This window comes from Cavia porcellus, unplaced genomic scaffold, assembly GCF_034190915.1.
Source record: "Cavia porcellus strain 051 isolate PalLab524CR breed Dunkin Hartley unplaced genomic scaffold, mCavPor4.1 scaffold_15, whole genome shotgun sequence".
NCBI classification, from domain to species: domain Eukaryota; kingdom Metazoa; phylum Chordata; class Mammalia; order Rodentia; family Caviidae; genus Cavia; species Cavia porcellus.
The window spans coordinates 21,634,468-21,641,063 of record NW_026947498.1 but is presented as its reverse complement, the minus strand read 5'-3'; the positions used below and the strand labels follow the sequence as shown (position 1 = coordinate 21,641,063).

The 6,596-nt window shown below is 32.3% G+C and overlaps 1 long non-coding RNA gene across 20 annotated transcripts in view; it reads left to right on the top strand.

The window, feature by feature from the left end:
• LOC101787661 (uncharacterized) overlaps window positions 1-6,596 on the top strand; it is a 432,599-nt gene that overhangs the window by 402,663 nt on the left and 23,340 nt on the right. For 13 of the 20 annotated variants that reach the window (XR_010039364.1, XR_010039365.1, XR_010039368.1 and 10 more), the window contains 2 exons: window positions 622-1,001; window positions 5,465-5,580. The exons of 1 other annotated variant lie outside the window; for it this stretch is intronic. This is a non-coding gene — a long non-coding RNA (uncharacterized LOC101787661). The remainder of the gene's footprint in view (window positions 1-621; window positions 1,002-5,464; window positions 5,581-6,596) is intronic. 6 more of the 20 variants (XR_010039366.1, XR_010039360.1, XR_010039373.1 and 3 more) reach the window with 1 other exon arrangement.

Genomic DNA, 6,596 nt, shown 5'->3' with positions numbered 1-6,596 from the left:
GTACGTTGGAGAGCAACTAAAATCTGACTGATTTCCATCTTTGGAGCATCAGATGTATTCCCTAAGGAGGATGGGTCTCCGGGATGGGGGTGGTATAATTATGTTAATGTCATATTTATGGAGGGGTGAGATTTTTCATTCTAATAATTGGTTGAATGCTATGGTCAAAAATTGTAAAGCCATATTCAGTTTTAAGGAGAAGCATGGAATTATAGCTAAGGACTGTTTTATATTTTGGCTTTTTGTGAATGCTTTTTGCTTTTGTTTTTGTTTTATTATTTTTTAACTATTTATTTTAAGCCATGGCTTATTCAGTATGGAAAATCAAATGATAAACAGAAAGTGATCTTATATAATGATGCATTACATCATGGAGCCGAATATTTAAAGTCTTACAAGGCAAAGTAAAGATCTGGACAGGGGTTTGGGGGAATGGTTGGAAAGGGGTGTGGTAGTAGGGTGGAGGAGGGGGGCCAGTTAGCAAATATTTTGTTAGCAGAGCTTTCCTTGCAGCTTACTTGGAAATGGATGATTCACCTGTTCTTCAGGAAAACAGTCTAATTCTTTCCGGTTTTTTTTTTTTTTTTTTTTTTTTTTTTCCCTCCTCTTTTCCCTTTTAAGATCAACCACTTCAGAAGAAGCAGATTGCACTTCTATGTCCAGGACTTTTCTGTTATGGCTGGTCCGATTGTTTTACCCTGCGTTCTATGCTACTAAACCTTGGATCATTCCTAAAGTGCAAATTCTGTTCTTGAACCACAAAAAAAGCTAAAAGATCGGAGGAAATTCAGTGAATATACAGGAATGGGATTGTGTGTTTTCAAAAGTGCTGAGATTTATAATGCAATTATTCAAGAAGTAGAATCATTTTTTATGTTGTTGCCAGCATTTTAAGTTACATGTTTATTAAGTGGCATTGATCAAATAACTACAGATTATGCATGGACGTATTTGCTGTCTGAATAGTTTGGCGATTTAAAGAGAAAAATCAAGCTTCAGAGGTATTAAATTATGACATACAAAAAGTTTTTGTTTTATTCTTGAATGCAATGATATATATTTAAATCAGATTTAAAGTGTTATATGTCCTGGGCCCACCTTAAGAGTTGTGCTATATAGAAGTGTAATGGGAAGCAAAATTTCAATTAAGGCCCCATTAAGTGGCTTATAATCCTTTTTTAATGTAATAGAGGCTATGGTGTGGCTGAAGAAATCTGCTAGCAGCAGATTTTAACCCATTTTTGGTCTCTTTCTTCAGATCTAATGGAATAACTTAACTGTTCATTGTCTGCATTGTTTCTCATATTCTTCATTATTCTGAGGTCTGGGATTAACCTATAAATGATCATCATCATGATTATTTAGCTCATCCTCACTTTTATATATATCATATATTTCTACTTACGTATTTTGATTAGTGTTTAGAGGAAAAAAGCCTAACTGAACCCAACTGTGATTTCTAAGCTATCCTTATTACTGGAAGAAGAATTCTGCATCAAACCAGACTTTTCCTAGTCCCTGAGACCCTAACTTGTGAGGTATTTAGTAACATCACAAGTCAGGCTCTTGGGACCTAGGCGGAGGGGAACCAGCAGCTTTGGACCTTATTGATTGTCTACAATTACCATCAGAACAAAAGAACATACATAGATTCTTCCTAGGAGAAAAGAACCATGCTTTTCTTTATAATCAGTAGTCTTTTCACCATGACCCACCTCCCCAAATACTATTGTCAGAAACTATACTCGAAAGTGATTACACATTGGCACTGAATAGCATTTGTATTATAATATACTGATAATACAGAAGGAATGTATGATAGCTGAGTGAGAAGCAGAATTAAATACAAGTGTTTTCAAATGCTTCTTTTGGTGTATTTTAAGGTGATGAGTGAAGGAGAGTATCTCTTTAGTTAATGAAGAGAGTTGTTTATATTCATTACTTTTTCATATGCATAGAATTACATACATTAGCTACTAAAGAATCCTATATGTCTTCTCACAACTGTGACTCAGAATATGTATTCTACAGCTCTAATCTTGGTTGGGGCCTAGAAATAAAATGATTTACAATCTTCTTTATTGACCCTATTTGATTTTACAAGAATGCTGTTTTATATACGGTATTTATTGCTAGAGTTTTCTTCAATTTTTACTTAGACAAAACACTTCATGTGGATTAACAGTTACTTGTTAAAAGAGTCCAAGAATGAGAATATTCAGAAATTTGGGGGGATATGGTACTTTCAGATTTTATGTTTTCCTTTGTATATATCATGAATCTGTGTGGGTTAAAGCAGTAAGTACCACTTATGAAGTCAAACTGCCCTGGTTTACCTATCAACTGATTCTCCACTACACAGCTTTGATTTTAAAAGAATTTTAGTTTTATCAAAAGTAACTCTTCAAACCATGAGGAATGTGTAACATTTATTAGTCATTGCCATATCAGATATGTTTTTGTGGAGAAAGAATACATTAAACCTATTTAAATTTTATAATAATGTTACAAATATAAAGATTCAAATTGAGATGACAGTGTGGACAATAAAACAAAACAAAGTGACTTCATTCTTTTAACTCTACTGCTTTATGTGGGTACCATAAATTATTTTCTCCATTGTTAAAATAAATTCATGCATGAATTTTAGAATACTGTATGGAGTCTTTGTTCATTTTTTCCATGGATTTGTTACAGTTACTTACAATTTTAAGTATTGCAAAATACAAATTATCCTTAATTTCCTTTCCTAAAAAATTAATGTAATAAAATAAACCTGCTCCTCACTTATACAGGCATACATGTATGTATAAGCATGTATCTACAACATTTATGTTCATTATTTATTTCGACTACTTCGTTTATCTAAAAGATCTGAATTTTTGCATGTCTCTGTGTATAAACATGTTTTCAAACTCCAAATGAATGAAGATAATGTAAACAGAAAAGATTTTTAGTAGTGTTTACCTTCTGCTTCTTTTTATCACATTCATGTTGAAATTAAACATTTTTAAAACCATTTCTCAGTACAAAGAACTCCATGTATGTGTATATGCATACACACAGAAACATAATTATATTTAATAATGATGTTCATACAATGGAACAGAAACTACCTGTTTCACATACAGATATATGCTTACCAACATCTGTTAACATTACCATAAATATGTATGATGTTACATCAATTTTGTTTCAAAATAATGTAAGGGATAGAGGTTTGTTGGCCATAATGATATCAAATACAGGCTATTTTAAAGGCAAGGATTTCTATATTCTCACACTAATGAATCACACTATATAGCAACCATACTTCATAAAATAAATATCTATATATGTATACACCAAAGGTGAATTTAGAATGAGATGTTTCATCATTTCCCCCACAAATTATTTTTACTAATAATCTTTCACTGTTTGAACCTTCTCTATATGTTTCCTGTATGAACTGTCTTTATGAGCATAGCATCGATGAAGCTTTTCTCTTACACCATAGGTACAAGTGGGTGTATAAGCTACTTAATCTCTATGTGCCTTGAAGAATGCCACATTTTCTGCATTTTCATCTCAGTTATCAGAGGATAATATTGTTTGCAGGATTTATAATATGATTTGAAAAAATCAGATCACTCTAAGCCTAAAATTAAAGGAGAAATTTACAACAAAGAACAAGAAAATGATGTGTGTTGCATACGAAAAAAGCAGTGATATTAACAATTCGATGGCTTCTTGGTTGGAAGACCAGTCTGAGCCAGACGCATACATTAAGAACTGTCTGCTGCCGATATGAGCTTGCTCAACGCTGTGGAAATGAGGAATCACCTCTTCTTTGACACCAGTTTATTTGTACATTTTAATTTTGAAATAGCAAATCACTGTTTGTATAAATATGTTAACCCCTGCTTGATTCTTTTTTTCTGTCTCATATTGTTTGCTTACCTACTGTGAACTTGGAACTCCTTTTAAAAATGAAAATCATTACTCAAACATCTACCAAGGACTAAAAAGTATTAGTTTTTTTCTTTTGTCTCTTTTGTGTTACCTTGATAATACTGTAATTCTCAAGCTTTTAACTTTAGATCTCTGTAAAGGACACATGAGTTTTCTGAAGTGACATTTCTTAAAGCCTTTTAGGATGCATAAAGAAAGCCACTCTGGAATTTTGCCAAAGCTGTATATGATTGTATTTCTTTTAAGGGTTTATGGGATCAATATCATTCTCAGATTAGAAATCCTAAACACATCAGTATTCCAGTGAAGCTACAGAAGAGTTGTAGAGGTATATTTAAATCATTTAAACATTAGGCTACATTAATAATGTCTAGAACAGGAAAAAGTATCTCAGGGAAATTATAGTATAAATGAATTTGTTATGAAGTTTGAAAAGAATATTTACTTTAAACTGTTCTTCAAATGGCTACCTTGGTACACATGCCTATCTTGGCCTACTGTGTATTTAATATGTAAGATTTACAAGCTGTCATGTTTGGGTGAGTTTTGAGAAATGTAGTACATAAAGGGTTAGCTAATGCCCAAATTTTCTTACACACGTAGTTCAGCCTACATATCTGTAGGCAGCAAGTACCAGCATCATTTTGATTGCTTAGATTCTTTTGTTTAATTTCTTCCTAGACATTTAACTTAGCACTCAAGTCCCACTGATGCTTTAGTGACTGCATTTGGAAAAGGAAAACAAATTTCCTAATATAGAGAAGCTTTAAAAAAATCCTAGACATTTGTAAACATTTCAAAAATAGAGTTTTTAGTGTAGTTCTGCAAATACAAATTTAGTACACAGAAATTTAGTTGCTATTATGGTCTGTGTGCCATCCCATGTCTAGTTTTATTATCTGTCAACTACGGAATACACACTGGTTCATTCATAAATAGACAGACATCTTCATTTCTTAAAAAGATTTAGGTTAGCAAAAATGGTATAAAGTTGAAGCACCTTTATGAAACCATTTGTAGTGTTTCCTCAGTAAGCTTGCTTCAGTTTTTATTCAGTGTTACTATTTTCTGTAGCTTTCCATGTTAATTGTTGCTTTGTCAGAAAAAGTGCATTTATCAGCCAATATTAACTTGTATGTAAGGTTTCACTTGAGGAAATTTGAAAGCAAATGAAACAGGATGGTAATTGAGATTGATGAATTTTAAGATAGCATAGTTTCATTTTATATAAACAGTCTGTTAATTCCACTCATTTTATAGATTTTTAAAAGTAAAAAATTCTGCTAGATTGAGCTAAAATTTTTAGGGATCATATGTGTAATATCACTTGCTACCTTAATAAAATATCTCCTAAACAATACAAGTATAAAAATCATCATGGGCTACATCTATTTGTTCAAACAAGTAAGAATAGTAACTCCTGAGTTTTGTCTTGGGGCTGTTTTTAGTTCTTTTATGTAGGCAGATTTAATCATTCTTCTTTTCTAAGAGATTTCTTCCTTTTTGTTGGTAGGTGTCTGGAGGAATTCTGAGTATCAAGTGAATGTTCTGTGGAATCATCTTTCCTTGCCTTTGAATTAGCTTTCCCTAGGCAATGAGTCAACATCAATATTTTATTTCTTCAAATTGGTAGGTCTTTCTTGAAATCCTTCTATGCATTATTGTAGAAATTTATGTAAAACACTGTATAAGAAATAACAATTACGTTGTGCTTGTTTTCTGAGCTTCTGAATATTTTCAATGGGAGATTGGGATGGTGTTGAAATAATAGCTAATGATATATTTGCTTTTGCAGAGTTTTAAAATATGTTATCTTTCTCATGGCATACTTCCCAATCTTATAGGAGTAGAGGGACCAGTATTTGGATGTTATTAGTCAGCTATACTTCCCACTAAAATCCTGGTCTGGGCATTCGTAAACCTTAGGGAAGTTTCTACATTAGACAATATTTTTTGTTGAGGGATTACTCCACCGTCGTTCCCTCCATTTCTCTCTCTCTTCCTGCCCTCCCCTCCACCCAACATGGAGCCTTTTCAACTTCTTCAAAGAAGTAGAAAAAAAGTAGACTCTTTATTAATGGCAGAAAACAAACTGGCTGCTGGACTTCCGAGGCAGTCCTCAAATAATAAAGCAGAGTAGGCACTGTGACAAAGAATTCTTGAATGTACTAAATATATAGGGAAGGCTATTTAAATTCACCAGAGGGGCTTAGAGGACAAGCAGCAGAAAGTTTAGAATTCAATTCAAGCCATGCCAGAAAATGAAAATGTACTTAAAAAAGGATTTCCGTAACAAATGTTCAAAGAGATGTCAACTTTTAAGGTTCTTTCTAGAAGAATGAATGAAATTTATGCTCTTTTATTGTGGTGACTTTTTCAATTAGAGATAAAAAATGATTAATTGCATATCAAAGAAAATGAGTCATATTTTAAGAAAATATGTTGTTTCTATAAGATACTTTCTACTGAGAGTCACCTACTACAATGACAAAACAAACAAATATATATAAATATCCACTTTTATATATGTATATGACAAAAAGATAATACATTTTTTGGCAGTTTTCCATATCATAGCAAAAGTATTACTTTGGAAGAAAAATATTTGACTCATATCATTTCCAGTTCATTGCTTCACATTCAAC